This window comes from Lutra lutra, chromosome X (assembly GCF_902655055.1).
Source record: "Lutra lutra chromosome X, mLutLut1.2, whole genome shotgun sequence".
Lineage (NCBI taxonomy): Eukaryota > Metazoa > Chordata > Mammalia > Carnivora > Mustelidae > Lutra > Lutra lutra.
In genome coordinates, this window is record NC_062296.1 from 47,340,928 (window position 1) to 47,357,562 (window position 16,635).

The following is a 16,635-nucleotide window of genomic DNA, read 5'->3' on the forward strand; positions in this document are numbered from 1 at the left end:
GAGAGGCATTGATGAAAGAAGGATGGGCTGAAGAAGGGATGGTGACGGAGGCCGGTGAGACCAAGGGAAGAAAACGTGGAAGAGGCCGGATGGGCTAGGGACCCCGGCGCTGAGGAAAAGGTGAAGGCCGCAGGGTTAACCTCCGAAAGGCGGTAATGGGTGGGGGTGGAGAGAAGAGGGCGTACTCAGCGCATGCGCCAGGAGCCTACTGCGGCGATCCCGGAGAGGCAGTCCTTTAACTTGCATCAGCACTGCGGTTTAAGGCGCCACTGGTTTTCTTTCGCCTGTCCAGTTCTACCTTGGCCTGTGTAGCCACCTTAGACCTGCGGAATCTGTGCCGCTGCTCCCTCTACCTTCTCTTTCGGCGGCCAGCACTAAGAATTCGTGCTACGACGCTCGATTCAGCCAGAAGGTAGGAGAAGAACATGGAGGGCGGCGGAGGGAACTCGGGACGGGGAGATCCTTAATCTGAGTATATTCTCCCGGTTCACGAGAGGAAAAAGTGGGGGACAGCATCGGTCTCAAACCTACAAAAGGATGTTGAGAGTGTACTTTCCATTGTGAAAAGCTGTAGACTCCTTTACTCTAATCATGGTTGAGGCACATGAGCGTCGGTATTTCCCATAACGTTGTTAAAAAAAAATTGGGGCCCCTCGTACGTAGCAGAGGTGTATTTAAAGGATGGGCCTTAGGTGTAGGCTTATCCAATTATGAGAGCTTTCTTTGCCTTTGTTCTGGGTAGCGGGTCTTATTACGGAGACTGAGGATCCTCCAGCTCCTCCCTGGGGGCCGGGGCGGATTCCGTCGAGATTTGCTCTCTGCAGTCACCTGCAGTGTTTCCATTTCCCTAGTGTATCACACGGACCCCCATTAGGAAATGCTGGTAGTGTCCCTCCTTGAGTAGTGGGGCACAGCTTTACCGATATATATACATGCATAAGAAACGGAGGAGGGAGGGCTGGGCATAGAGGACGGGCTTGGTGCGCATGTGTATTTGAGAGGTTGGGGGAGGCGCGGGATCGCGCTTGTATATTTGAGAAGGCCCCGATGCGGAGGGAAGGGGCCCCAGTTGGGGAGAAGGGAGGTGAGCACGCGCAAGCTTGGGGCGTTGCGGGGGGCGGGGGCAGGGTGTCGAATGCGTAACTAAGAAAGCAAAGTTTCTAGTACACAGTTGGGAGGGAAAGTGAAGGCGCGCATGCGTACTTGAGACGACATTGTGACTGTTGGCTTTAGGGTGAGAGAGGGGCGCAGGCGTATTTCAGACGGAATGACGGGGAGGGGAGGCGCGCGCCGTGGGTGTAATTAAGATTGCAAAATGGCGAGGGGGGAGGTAAGTTGTCTTTGCTTGGCCATCTTGGGCTAGCGGGCCCTGCAGAGAAGTAGAATCTACCTTTCTGGTTGGGTGAAGGGATCTCTCGACTGGGAGATGTCTTAGGCTGTGGCCAAATCCACCGGAAATTCACCCAGAATCTTAGCCTTTCAGTGGCCCATTGATAATATATGGGTTTGAAAATGGGGAGGAGATGACTGTCTAAAAGGTTTGGGCAGCTGACTGTGTGTAGGAAATGCATAAAATTGGAGCACTGGAGCCAGGCCACATTCCGGCAATACACATTTGGAGGGCTCTCTGTCAGACTGTGGGCCGCCGTACTTGTCTCTGGACACATTCCCTCGTCCCATCAGAGCAGCAGAACACAGTGATTGCAGTATTGTGAGAATTTATTGTTATGTTGGTCAGAAGCCCTTGATTTCCCCCACTGCAGAATACTGGTGTGAGGATTTGGCTGTGTTTCCAAGTGCTTGTTACACTTTAAACCTAGAATTTGGGCAGATGGTAATGATGGTATGAAGGTGATCTAGGTTCATATCCTTTCCTCTAAATTATTTTTTTTTCTGTAAAACTTGAACCAGGGCAAAGATTTTTTTAGGTAGCTGTACTGTCGTGGATCTCAGAGGGCTGTCAATGAATTTCTACTGTAAATCGCTAAAACTAATAGTTTAGCACTTAAATATGTAGCACAGAGGGCACAGGATTCAAAATAGAAGAGACCGCGGTTGCCCAATAATTCTCGCAGTTATCTCATACTGGTCCTTTTCCTTCTCTGAGCCCATTTCTCTATAGTAATAATTCTGTTTAAATGTCTGTAGCACATAAAACTATATGCCAGGTGCTGGTCTACATGCTTTTACACATGCCTTAACTCATTTAGTACTCTCAACAATCTTATGAAATAGCAGTACCATTTTTCATATTTTACAAATGAGAAATGTGGGGGGCACATAAGATTAAGTAATTTGCCCAAGGCTTTACATCCATTTGGATGGCTGAAACTGGATTTTTATCCAAGTTGTATAACTCCATAACGCTGTGCTCTTAAACATTATGCTTTATTACCCTGAAATGAGGGTTCAAAATTTAAAATACCCTTCTTTTATGATTTCAAATTTTGTTTGTAATTTACCTGTGCTGTTTAAGAAAGGCGACCTGTTTGCTCTTGGCCACTTTTTATTCAGTGCATTGTGCAGGGCTACTTATGGAGAAGACAAAAAGTAAAGAATTATTGATTTGGAGCCTATCGGGGTGGCCATCCTTATCTACCCTTGTCTTCTATGCTTTTTGTTCTGCAGAGGGCTTAAAATGGCCGACTGCCGCAGACTGGACACACCCTTCTTGTTTTGCCTGATTTGAGATCTGGTCAAAGGCTTTGAGACAGCAGTCTTTTGCGGCAGTAGAGTTGTTTTTTGTTTTTTGTTTTTTGTTTTTTTTTTTGGTTACCCATTATTAATGTTTTGGTGTGTTAATGCAAATGTTCAATAATAAAGGAGAATTTTTTTCTTATAATAAAAGACTGAAAATACATGCATTTCTTTTTTATTATTGGTTAGGATGGATTTGCTGAAGTGGAATTACTATTGTCAGCGTTTGTAACACTCAATATGTATTGACAGATTTCATTCTGAAAAGGTCATACCTGTTTTTACTCACACAGGCATTGAGTGGTGTTTGTTTTAAAAAATATGTTATGGATAAAAAACAGTAGTGTTTTAATTTTGCATTTCTTTGGTTATGAGTGAGTTTGGACTCCTTTTCCTCCATATATTTCTTAGCAGTTTAATTTTCTTTGGTGTGATGTTAGTTCAGGTCTTATACTGATTTATCTATTGGAGTTTTAGTTTAGTGTTATTGTTCTATTTGAAAGTATTCTTCAGATAAAGGCTATTACTCAGATTTCTGCAGTGTTACATACATCAGGTTATTATTTGCCTTTTAATTTTTGTTTTTAAATTTTGGGTTAGTAGAGATTCGAAAGCAAGTGGTCAAATATCTATTTTGTAATTTTTCTTCCATTGTTTAAGTTTGAATAGTTCCCTCAATCTAGAAATTTGGTAAATATTCATTGTAGCTTTATCTGAGGATAACCATCAACTTTGGGGGGAAAGGATCTGTAATTTCACTGCCCAGAGATGACCCAGTGTTTATAAATGTGTTCACGTCTTTTCATTCCCTGCATTTTTCTACAGTTGATCATGTATTTGTACTATTTTATGTTGTGTTTTGTGTTTAACATTATAGCATGCATTTTTCCACGTTAAACATTGTTTGCATTTGTCATCTAGTGGTTTCATGGTATCTACTTGTATCGAAATATTTTTGAATTTTCAGTATTTTAAATGATGTAATGAATGTCTTTTCAATTTCATTTAGTTTTTATTGTTTGTTTATTTTGAGTTATTTCTTTATAGAATGGAGTTCCAGAATTAGAATTGTTCATCAAAAAGTTAGAATGTTATAAAGATTTGCTATATAGTAACATTCAAAAAATTATGTCATTTTTTTGTACCCACCTACTTAGGTATTTAGAAAAAAAATTTTTGCTACCTTATATGTAAGAGAATGGTGTCTTTGTTTTACTATCCATTTCTCTGATTCCTGGTGAGGCCAGACTCTCAAATGTTAATTATTAGCTCTTTGTGAACTATTCGATTTGTGTCTGAATGTTATGTATTTGTAAGAGCTCTGTATTATGTGTTCTGTATAAGGATCTATTATCCTCTGTCATTTATTGCAAATAACAAACGTGATTTGTTGCACATATACTCCTAGTATATGTTGCCATTGAGTGTTAAGAAATGTTTGTGATTCTAAAGACAACTGTTTAATGGGATACATATCAGGTTCTTGGTAGCCATTTTGAGATAACATTTGTCTGTCCTTTAAATAGATAGTCCTGTGTTTTTATTTAAATAGAGAGCAGTCTTGAGTGCTGCTGCATAGCATTGGTACACCCTGGCTTTGGGTGTGGGAAGAAGACATGGCAACATTTTGTCCCTAATAAGAAACCAACTTAGACAAGACACAAAAACAGTAGAACCCTCCCCCCCATCCGTTCCGGGGACTGATCTTATTTTGAATACTTAGGAGTGTTCTGGAGGAGAATGTGGACATAGTGTGATGTCCACATTTATAGATAACATTGAACTCTTCAGGGGTGTAAAATGCTAGGAGAAACAGACTGTAACACCTGAGAAGGCATTGTGAGTGTGGGCTGACAGTGGCAGAATGGAACAGTGTAGGCAAGAGCAATAAGAAGACTTCAGGGGGAAGTAGTATGTTAAGCATGTAAAAGTGGCCTTGAAGACATTGGGTCCGAAGACGGGGACCTCAGTGTTAAATGGCAACAATCTGTTGATGTCATCAGCTCAGTTTACTGGTTGCAGAGACAGAAGAGCCATTAAAACCCTAGGCCTTATTAAGAACAGTATGGGGCACAGAAAAATTCCATCCTGTCTTTGTATAAAACCATCTGAACCAAGTGATTAGTTAACACTAGTAATCTCTCCTCGAGTCTCTTATTATCACTCAATGTTGAAAAGTGGTTGGGAAAATTGTATTACCTCCTTGTTTCATATTTCTTATTTATTTTGTTATTTACTATTATGTAGATAATTTAGATAGTCTTTAAATTTGGGGGGTGAGATGTCTTAAAACATTTCCTGAAGCTGGGTCTCTTATTTGGGGTTCCAGAGAATCTGTTTAATTATATTTATTAAGTCAAGCTTTCTAAATTATCATTCCCAATCTATGGGCTCTATACTGTCTCATATATTTAATAGCATTCTGATGTTTACTTTTTCAGTGAAGGGTGGGGATTATAGGATTTAGAGGTGCCCAGTGATTTGTTACTTACTGCTTTTTGCTATCAAATTACACTGGGTTAATCCAGGTAGTTGTAAGCCCCCATTTTTCAGCATTTTGTTAGTTGCAGGTGTTAAAGGAGGCTTACTGCCTGTTGCAGGGAGGTTCACAGATGTGTAATAAGCAAAACAAAACAACAGAGCTTGTATTGTAGAGGAGGTAGTTGAGAAGATCCTTTACTGGATGTCTCTGTCTGAAGCGTGGGAGTCCTATGTTACATCATGGCCATTGTCTAGTTCCCAAACCTATCTCTCTGATCAGGAGTTAGGGAGAGCGTGGGTATTTGAAATAGCCTAAAAGCCTTAACCTTTGATTTCTACAATCTCTTCCTCCCCTCTCTTGATGTTACAGCCAGCAGCAGCCTGGAGCAGCGCCCCCTGGAACGAAATTTTACATCGGCCATTATAATACAACCTGATAAGTGTTGCAGCACTTACCAGGTTGTATTGTAATTGTCTGTGTATATGCCTGTCTCCCTTCCTATGTTCTCAGTTAGACTGTAAGCTCCTTGAGGGCAGGGACAGTGTCTTCTTCAGAGCCCAGCCTGGCACATTAGTAGGCCTCAGTAAATGTTTATTGGATGAATAAATGAATGAGTCATCAACAAACATTTATCGTGTGCCTGCTGAGGTGATCTCCACAGGCTCTGGACTGTCAACTGTTATTCACAACGCATGTGGTCAGAAACGTGCTGTTCCTTTCTAGTTATGTATATAAAGAGTTTTTCTGAGATAATGCTATTTTTGTGTTTGGATTTCAGTCCTTGGTACTTACAGATGTTGCTACCGTTACTGCTGCTGACATCCTCTTCCTTGGTGGGACCTGGGTGATAGCTGCCAGATCAGGAGCCTCATCCTCACTGCCCAGGGTGCACTAAATGGTTCCTATCTGTAGACTCATCCCCTTTTCAGTCCTCCTCAGGTCATCCTTCAAGTGGTGTTCCTAGGTAGGACTGCACGTTCTAGATGAGGGATAGGCAAATGCAGCCCATGGACTGCCTTGTTTTGCAAATAAAGTTTTTTTGGAACACATGTTATTTGTTGATATTTTGTCTGTGGCCTTTCTGTCCTGCAGCAGCAGCGTTGAGTACATCAGAGACCTGGTGGCCCATAAGGCCTGTCCTTTACAGAAAAACATTGCCTACCCTGCTTTGGATCACTAAGCGACGGTGATGGTTTCATGTTCCTCTCCATTCACCAAAGATATTTTTAGCATCTCAGAAACTCATTTATTTACCTCATTCATTATTCTTTATAACAGGTCTTTTTCCTATTTTACAGGTGGGCCAGCTAGAACACACTTCAAGGTAGATTGATTATAAGGCCTCCACCAGGGTCCAGCAGTTAGTCAGTTATACCATGTACTTCAGCATCAAGTTTGGAGCTTCATCTCTAGAAATTCATTTTGTTAAATCCTAACTGAAGAATGTGGCCATATCATACCTTGGTGCCTTATCCCTTGACCCCCTCCTTCCTGCACAGCTCTTTGCAGTGAGAATATGGAAAGTAACAAACTGATGTGAGCTAAAACAGAAAGGTAGGCCAAGGCAAATGTTTATCAGGTCTGAATGCTAACAGACAAAGAAATGGGGTTTCTGAAATACTCACTTAAACTTCATACAGTTAGGAAGCCTGGACTTCCAAGAGCTTAGGGCCTTTCCCTTTACCCTCCCTAACCTTCCACACATTGTCTCGGTAACCTGCCTGTGGGTATATTGTGATTCATTTCATGTCATTAAAAAGTTGAGAGCTCCCAAGTCCAATTCAAGAAAGCTATATCTAAAACAAACAAACAAAAAAGAGAGAATATAGAATAGTCTCATTCTAGGAGTAAAATGGTAGGAAAGGCCCTCACAGCATTGTTTTTTGAGCTGCTTATTGGATTTTTCCCAGCATCTTATTATAGAAAAATTCTAAATATACATACAGAAAAGTTGAAGAATTGTATATTGAAAACCTGTCTACCTACCAATTGGATGTTGCAATTAACATTTTGCTGTATTTGTTTTATTGCATATTCATCCATCTTTGTCGGATAGGTTTTTAAAATGATTTTGGTGGTGTCTACTTTGAGCTCATCTGTATCTGACCCACATGGTACTAAAAAAAAAATAGTTTCTTTTTATTTTTATCTGTATTTCCCAAGTTGGAATGGATACTACTGCAGCCTAACTATGTGTAAGCAGATCTGCCTGGCAGTGAGATTCCAGGGAGAGAAGCCATTTGACGTCTTAAGGAAAATGGTTATAGCTCACTGTTTACTGGAAATGGTAGGAGAAGGAAAGATGGAAGTCCTGGTCCAGTGCCAATGAATCCTTCCAATAAAACATCACCTACACTTCATTCACTTTACTGCCTGGGGCTGGTGGGGGGCGGAGCAGGGAAATGGGTCATTTTCCCAGCAGCTTCTACTTGGTTCTTAACTTAGACTTGATGAAGGAAAAACAATGAAGTCACATCAAAATGCCACCTAGATGATTGAGGATTAGCACAACTCCTTAGAATATTAGAAGATGGATTTTTAATTTGGAGTACTGTCAAATAATACTCTTTTGGACCTTTTCTATTAGCAATAGCCGCAGAGTCATTTTAGGAAGCACCACAAACTGAACTCTAATTTCTCTTCATCATGAACATTGATAATGGTAAACGTTACCAGTTTCTGTCTGTCTCCCTTCATTTAGTCTCAAGGGCAGAGACTGTATCTTACTCATCTTTGTAATTCTCCTAGTAATAAATGTTTGAATTCATAAAAAATGTATTATTGCATTTAATACCTATCACATGGGCAAATACTAAAAAAATGTTATACTGGTGTTGGTGGGGTTATCCAGTTTCAGTGTAGTTCTTTGTAGAGGCAGTTTGGCTATATATATTATGGCAAAATAAGTATTATATGTCTTTTGACCACACAGTTTCATTTCTAGGGATATACCCCAAAATATTCTAAAGAAATCCTAAAGAAATATTCTAAGGATATCCTAAAAGATGTAGGTATGGGAATGTTTACAATGTTCATAGCAATAAAAAGTGGGGAAAAAAAACTTAGCTATTCATGAGTGATCATTTGGATAGGTAAAATATTATTCATGTAATATTACAACATGGCATTAAAAATAAAAATAGTCTTATAGATGAATATTTTACTTGGGAAGATTCTCAAGTATATTAATTGAAAAAAAAAAGCTAGAGGGCAATAATATGGTTTTCATCCAGTTTTTGTGAAATAAAAATTAATGTTTGTGTACATGAAAGTAATTGGAGAAACATACCCCAAGTGTTAAACTTCCTGGGATTCTGCGATTTTTACTTTCCATCCTTAACGTATTTCTGGAATTTTTTTCATAGTGTACATTTATGACTTTCAAAGTTAGTCAAACATGGAAAGTATTCCCATTTTGAAATTTGTTGACGTAAACAGAAGTGGAATAAATTGAGTGGCAAGGGGGCTGGGAACTGAAGTAGTTTAGTTTAGAAAAGAGCTAGGTGGAGTGGGAGAAGGGAGTGGTGGAAATAAGATCTCTGTCTTCAGAGAGAGGCATTAACTACCAACCACTTTCTGTTCTTGGCTCCTTAGTGCAGGCAGTTCATAGTGAGGTGTCTACATTTACATTTGCCATTATTTCCCAATTATGCCCTATACAAATTTCTTTCCTGTTCTTGTCCCTCACAGCTGTAATAAGCTCAGTTGCTAGTGGCTGCTGCTGCTTGTAGGTGTGCAGATCTTTGTCTAGTAACAGCTGCTTTACTTTATCCAATAAAGAGATGGCTCGAGCTGATCAAGGCTCCTGCTCCCTTTCCCCAATGCCTGGCAGCATGAAATATTCCCCACTTATGGTGGGAGAGCTTTTTGCCTGGCTCTCATGATTACTAGTAGATTCTAAGACATTTTTGCTGACAGGGAATGCAGTAGTTAAAAATGAGCCCTGAGAAACTGCTCCTTGAATTTTCCTGGGGTTCAAGGGTTGTCTGCCTCTCACTGGGTAACAAGAAACCTAGTTGCATTTGCTGGTGCTGCCAGCATCTAATCATTTTAATAGCTTGGGCTGTGGGCCATTGCTGAATTGCCAGATTTCTGGGTTGCTTTTCATGCTGAGCAGCTGGGGACTGGGAAACTTAGAGGCATTAGGCTGCTTTCTTAGAAAGAAAGGACCCTTGGGGATCTTTGGCTTAATCCTGTGTGGGTCTTAGGTCTCAGAGTCCCATTCTTCCTAGTGGTTGAGTCTTGGGAGATAGGGGAGTAGCCATTGGCCTGCCTAGCTCCCTTTGATCATTTTGGTAACCTGGGCATCGGATAAGGCAATAGATAGTTTAATTCCTTTTCACACACAGTTAAAGTGAGTCCTGGTGGGAATTGAGACTGTGAATGACAGGCCTTGGCCCAGAGCCCAGGGTTTTGTTACCTTTCCTCATTAATGTGAACCAAATGCCATCCAATGACCAGATAGATGGAGGTTTCATCCGCTTTTAGGAAGCTCTTTTAGCTAGAATTACAGAATGGAGGGTCATAACTGCTAGACAGAGAAGGACCCCCAAGGAATCAAGTTTACCCCCACTCAGAGGGTCTAAAGAGGGGAAAAGACTTGTAGGCAGCTAGGAAGATCAGCATGAGTTAATATCTGAGTTCTAACACTTTGATATAGGTGGTTACTTGGTGTCTCAGTATCCAAGTTAATCTCATTTAAAATGGATACAGGAATTATTATATTAAATAATAATTGCTGACATTGCAACAGTCTGCCAGATAAAGTAGAGAGCAAAATCTGAGGTCCATGGTGTGGGCTGGATGACTTGACTAAGGTGGTAAAACTAAATCAAAGCTGTATCTCAAACCTTGGCTATTCGGTCTTAACATTTGTTTCTTCTTCCTTCTTGCTGTTCTCCAGGTGGCACCAAGTGTGATCAGAAGCCATACCACTGGTGAAGAGGTATATTGAACCCTGCCTGGCCCAGTGAGGTTACTAGAGAATTGGGAGAGGCTTAGATCAATGTCCTGCGCATGGTTATCTACTCATTGTGAAGTCTTGGTAAGTGGCTAGTGGCTTTGGCGGGCTAGACCAGTTAGTGGGTAGGGGCAGGGAAGGTGGTCTTAGTTGGTGTTAGGTGATTACTTGATATTTTCCCCCATCACAGTATGAAAAAAAAATGTCTTAAAATGTTTAGACTATGTTAGAAACTAATGAGAACCTTTCCTTTTTTCATTCTTCCATTTTTGCAGATGAGGGAATTGCTTATCTTGCCCAAGATTATAGCTGGTTGGTGTAGGAAATAGATTTGAATGTAAGCCAGTGCTGTGTCTTCTACCCAGTGCTTCCTCTAGGTTCCATCTGAGTCCAAGGAGGCCATGTAAGACAGAAATGTTTTTTATTCCACACGGAAAGATTTTTTTATAAAGATTTTTATTTATTTATTTGACAGGCAGAGATCACAGGTAGGCAGAGAGGCAGGCGGGGGGCGGGGAGGCAGGCTCCCCGCTGAGCAGAGAGCCCAATGCGGGGCTTGATCCCAGGACCCTGGGATCATGACCTGAGCTGAAAGCAGAGGCTCTAACCCACTGAGCCACCCAGGTGCCCCAGCACACTGAAAAATTTTTATAATAGCTTGTTCTTGCCCAGTGAAGGGAATGTTCATGGTGTAAAAATTTTTTACGCAGAAAATCACCTGGGATGCCTGTTAAAAATGCAGATTCCTGGGCAGCCAGAACCTTGTCATTGGTCAAGAGCAACACTAAGACCTACCTGTCACTTATGTTGAGGCTTCTTGCCCAGTGGGTTCATCAGCAAGCCAGAATGAAACGCCATTGCCATGGATGTCCTTGTGATGCAGTTGGGAATTCTTGGTAAGTTGCCAGTGGTTTGGGTGGAGGTCCCCCAGTTGGGGGTAGAGAAGAAATGGTTGTGATGTGGCACTTCCTCCCTTCCTCTAAACAGACAGTTATTAAGTGCTTACTAGTTGCCAGAGACTGTTCTAGGTAATAACAGAGTTCTGACATCATGGAACTGTCATTCTTATGAAAGTAAAGAAAGGAATAAAGAAACAGTAAGAGCATAAAGTATCATAAATGTTCCATTAGGGTATGAAAATGGGGTAAAAAAATGGGTGGGTTAGACTAAGCAACACCTTGTGTTTTTCCCCCACTTCCCATTCTCCCTTTAAAAAAAAAAAAAGATTTTATTTGGGAGCAAAGGAAAGCGACTGAGCGAGCACAAGTTGGGGGAGGGGCAGAGGGAAAAGAAGAGAGTGAGTCTCAAGCAGACTCCATATTGAGTGTGAAGCTTGATGTGGGGCTTGATCCCACGACCCTGAGATCATGACCTGAGCTGAAATCAAGAGTCAGGTGCTTAACTGCCTGAGCCACCCAGACACCCCCCACCTCCATTTTCCCTTTTAATACTTGCCAAGTCTTTCAGTACAGTGGAGGCTGACTGAGCTGAGTGTGGGAGGGTCACAGATGATGAAAGCAATCTTTTTCCTTTTTGTAACCCCTCCCTAGGCTGAATTGTGAAGGATGTCTTTGGAAAGTGTTTTAGAGAGTCTGCTAGCTCTTCCACATGAGTGAACGTGTAACAGAAGAGGGGATCCTCTTGGTGATTTAGGTAAATAGGGAAAGAAAGGACAACTGCCCTGACTCTTGTCAGGGAGGCTCATAGAAATGTCATTTGCGGGGACCAGTGCCTTAAAAGCCTGCAGTTTATTCTGTAGTACATCCTCCTCAAAATAGTTGGTGTGAATTACATGCTTACCCAGTCTGTGATCACCCCTGCAAAGGATCCGAACTGTAATGGTTCCCAAGTAAACCAGGTAGCATGAGCTACTTGACACAAATGTTGTCAATATGACACTAATTATACTTCCTTTATGGGGGGAGTCTATTCTTTTTAACCAGATTTGTTGGGAGTTTTTATCAGGCAGTGGAGCTACATATATCTTGTCAAAAGTCAGCTCATAGCAGAAACTCATTATTTCAGTGGCAGCCAAGTATATAGCACTTTGGGTTACTAATTTCAGAGGCAGCAGGGTCTTCTGGATTGCACTTAAATCAACTGGACTAGTATTTGTTTTTAGCTCCTAAGGGGTCTGCCTCCTCATAGGCTCCAGGGAGCACATAAATGGTCCAGAGTTAAAGTAGGCAGCATATATAGTATGATCATCCCTGGGATACCTTTGCAGAGGCCCACCCTGACTTTAAGCTTTTTTAGGGAATGCCAGATCATTCATTGCTGTCTGCCGTTTTTCATAAAAGTAATAAATGTCACCTTTTCCCATGAGGATGGTCTTGAGATGGTGCCTTCATAGCATAATGTTCCTCATATGATCTCTGGCATATTTGGATAATTTCTACTGCCAGTATTTAGATAATTAGCCTGCACAGGGAACTGAAATGATAGGAAAATTGTCTTTTCCCTAAGGAGAAGCCTGGGCTAGCCATTTATACAAAGGGGAGTCCCTATATTCCATGTCCTTCACAACTTTTTTTTTTAAGATTTTATTTATTTATTTGTCAGAGAGCAAAAGAGAGAGAGCACAAGCAGGGGCAGCGGCAGGCAGAGGGAGAGAGAGAAACAGACTCCCCACTGAGCAAGGATCCTAATGCAGGATTCAGTCCCAGGACCTTGGGATGATGACCTGAGCCAGAGGCAGACGTTTAACTGACTGAGCCACCCAGGCGTCCTCCTTCACAGCTTATTTTAAAACAACATCAGTCTTGTATAAGGATATGAGTGTTAGCATGCTGTCAGAAAGCAAGTCTTCCTCTCTCTTTCTCTATATGGGCCAAAATGGGTTGTATAAATCTGGCTTTTGCTATCTGAACTAGGGCTTCCCTATTCCCATTATCTGCTCTTTACTTTTGTTGACAGCAGGTCTGTTTTTTTTTTTTCTTTTATCTCTCTCTTTAGGCTCGCCATAACGCCTGTAGGAGCACCCATGCGTGACTTTTAAAAACTTTGTGCCTGAGGTCATATAACAATAACAGTGATTATCAGTTAATTATAAGTGCCTTTCCTGTATTGGGCAAGTGCTTTACACATATTTGTCATCTCATTTTAACTTAACAGTAACTCTCTTAAGGAAGTCTGATTTATTCCTACTTTGTAGATAATAAAGCTGAGGATCAGAGAGGTGGTGTCCCCAGCATGCCACAGGGAGCCAGTGGTGGAACTGTATGTGCCACACTCCAAAGATCTTAACTACCTTACTGTACTTGAAGCACTACAATGTGACGAGCATATTCTTCGCCATTGGGATATCCTGTCTCCTCATGGGGCCCTTGTCACTGTCTTCTTCCAGGACAGGGGCATGTGCGAAGGGTTTGTTTTCAAAGGGGGAAACAGATGTGCAAGAGAAATGGTGTGAGGGATGTGTAGGTCCCTTCAGTTTCTGGAAATAACCACTTTGGATGAACTAGCATTTCCCCCCACACACAGCTATTCACTGTGTGTTTATCATTGTCTTTTTACCTTTGAGTATTCTCCCCACCCCCATGCTCCTGCATGATGTCTGTGTTAGACAATATCCATGGGGTTATGTTTTCTTCTACCCCAACAAAAAGGAATCAAAGGAGTCAGAGTCACAACTGAAAATCCACTGCTTACACAGTGTTAGCTCAGGTGCAGGCACACCAAGGGCTAGAGCAGCTTGCTGTGCAGATCAGTATGTGCCTGTTGGAATTCAGCATAAACACTGCATTCTGAGGTGCCTGGGTGGCTCAGTGGGTTAAGCCTCTGCCTTTAGCTCAGGTCATGATCCCAGGGTCCTGGGATCGAGCCCCCGCATCGGGCTCCCTGCTCTCTCTCTCTGCCTGCCTCTCTGCCTACTGTGATCTCTCTCTGTCAAATGAATGAATAAAATCTTTAAAAAAAAAAAAAAACAAAAAAAAAAAAACACTGCATTCTGCCAGTGGACCGTACTGATAAAATTAACCCTTTGTACGTAGTGAGTGGAAAATAACAGGGATACCAATCAGTTAATGCTTCCATAAATTATATTGCTGGTAAGGTAACAGTGTCCAAATAGTTGGCATAGACTAAGGTTTGGCCAGCTCTGGCCCACATGGCAGCTTGTTTTTGCAAATATGTGGTTTTGTTGGAACAGAGGATCATGCTTATTCTCTGTTGCTCACGGTTCCTTTTGTGCTGCAGCAGCACTGAATAGTTGCAGTGGACTCTAGCCCCTCACAGAAAGTGTGCCGACTCCAGGCATAGGTTAAATGTACTGTGTCTACAGATCCACATTTATTGGAACATAGTACCACATTGATGTGTGCGGTGTCTGTGCCTGCTTTTTGCTCCAGTTCAGAACAGTGAGGCAGAAACCACATGGCCTGCAAAGCCTAAATTGTTTACTACCTGGCCGTGAACAGAAAACCTTTGAGGTTGCTCTTTTGCAATAGTTACCAGATCCCTTACAAGGATCATCTTTGATGGCTTTAAATGCCTCATTAGCAGTTTTGTCATGGACTATTAGGGACTGTTTTTCTCTTAAAATATGTGGGGGAGATTCTCACTTCCTTATTCCCAGATGTGATTCCCTGGCCAATTCCAGAATACTCACATTCTTGGTGAGCTTCAGTTGTGGCTGGAATCCTGTTAGCGATTTCTGGTATTGTTGGCTCCTTTGTTTTCAAGAACCAGACTTCTCTCGGGCCATCCAGGCGATTTGGACCACCTACAGCTAAGCGTGGCCAGCCTCCAAGATAGACAAGGATTGCTTATGAATTCAAATACAGAAAACCCTGTATTCGAATAAAGACAATTAAAAAAATAAAATTCAGTTTCCCCTCTGAGGAAAATGGTCTGAGGATTAGACATGGTGGTTCAAAGACCGATCTGGGAATGTCAGCAATGGGGGCTTGTATCCTACTTCTGGTATGTCACCTTTAACATCTTTTTTAAAATAAATATTGGATATAGTTAATGTATAGACCCAATGTTTTGATACACATCGTGAAATGATTACTATAGTCGGATGCCAAGCTATCTTCTCATTTACTTAAAATTTTCTAGGAAGGCACCTGAAATATACTCTCTTAGCATATTTTCAGTATTCAATACAGTATTAATTGTGGATACCATGTCATACATCATGTCTTAATTCCTCTTTATCACTCTTTTTCTCTTTTTTTGTTTCTGCTTCCTCATATCTACTCAAGCTTTAGTTTACCTCCTAGCTTTGTAGTCTTCATCCTCATAAATTTTCAATTACTCATCATTAAACCTTGCTTATCTCTCTGGTATCCTTGGCTGTATCTCATATTTCCCAACTCTGTCCTTTACGGTTCAACTCTCTTGGCTATGGGCCTCACTGTCTTTGCATTTCACAAACTTCATTGTTTAGTGCAAGAATTTCAGTGGCTTAGCTCACGGCTGCTTGGGTAGTCACTTTCTGAGTTATGCAGTAACACAGCACTCGGGTGGTGTATTTTACACCTGGTACATTCTCCTTTGGATGACAAGACAGATCATATTCTAAAATTTATTGCTGTCTAGGACTTTTCTCCAGAACTACCTCTGGCTGGGACAGTTTACCTTAGATGGGACTATGAGTGTGACTACCATTTAATTGAGATGTGTTTGTATTACATTTTTACATCTTGACCTCTAAGTATATATGCTCATCATTTCAAATATTCATTTCTAAAGATGCTCTGTCTGTACTTTTCCAACTTGTACTTAAGTATAAATGTTGGAGAGTAAGTCAAGCCAGATGCCATAGTCTGAAGTAATACCATAAAGACACTTTTGAAATTTGCTTTCTAATTTCAGAAGCACTCACCCATCTGTGATCTTCCTTAGCCATTTGAATTTTTGTCTGTTGTGATTGTGTCAAACTTACATTCACTAGATGTGTGGTCCTGTGACAATAACTTTGCCACACTTTGAGGTTCTTAAAACCAGCCAGGGTTGTGGTGGATGTATCTGCTCTCTATCCCAGCACCAGGTAATAATCAGGTCTGAATATTTCACATTCCTGCCAAAGTTCTGTTCATGTAGCCCAACTCCTTACTATTTTCTAAATTACATAGGATTTCTGGTTTCAGGATATAAGACACAGGCTTAGGTCAAGAAGCAGTTGTTTATCAGACAGATAAACGTAGTAAGGAAAATAGCGATTTCACAGGAATCTCAAGAACAGTGGCATGGAAATTCATCTATGGTGGCTCTAGGGATTAAGCACATGGAATTAGTGGACCTGTTCACTGTTCCATTGACTTGATTCAGCTTTCTATTCTCCTGTCTTAGCTATATTTTCCCTCATTCATTCATCTTCTTTTGCCTGGCTTTGCCATTAGCTTCAGATTTCACCGTTAATTACTTTTTCCCATTGTTTCTTCTCAAATTTCAAAGAGTTTGAGCACATCTAATTGGCTTAGTTTATCTTTGTTTGTGCGGTGTTTTTTCATGCTTAGACAGTTTATAGGCCGCTGGCAGTGTATAGATT

At 41.3% G+C, this 16,635-nt stretch overlaps 1 long non-coding RNA gene across 24 annotated transcripts in view; it reads left to right on the top strand.

The window, feature by feature from the left end:
• The first annotated feature begins 209 nt into the window (after window positions 1-209).
• The window catches only part of LOC125091580 (uncharacterized), a 49,183-nt gene continuing 32,757 nt past the window's right edge, over window positions 210-16,635 (top strand). For 15 of the 24 annotated variants that reach the window (XR_007124689.1, XR_007124687.1, XR_007124699.1 and 12 more), the window contains exons 1-3: window positions 210-412; window positions 10,083-10,223; window positions 10,850-11,035. This is a non-coding gene — a long non-coding RNA (uncharacterized LOC125091580). Of the gene's footprint in view, window positions 413-1,032; window positions 1,085-1,226; window positions 1,331-10,082; window positions 10,224-10,849; window positions 11,036-13,293; window positions 13,497-14,822; window positions 15,063-16,635 lie in introns of those variants that run through there. The other 9 variants (XR_007124701.1, XR_007124698.1, XR_007124700.1 and 6 more) reach the window with 5 other exon arrangements.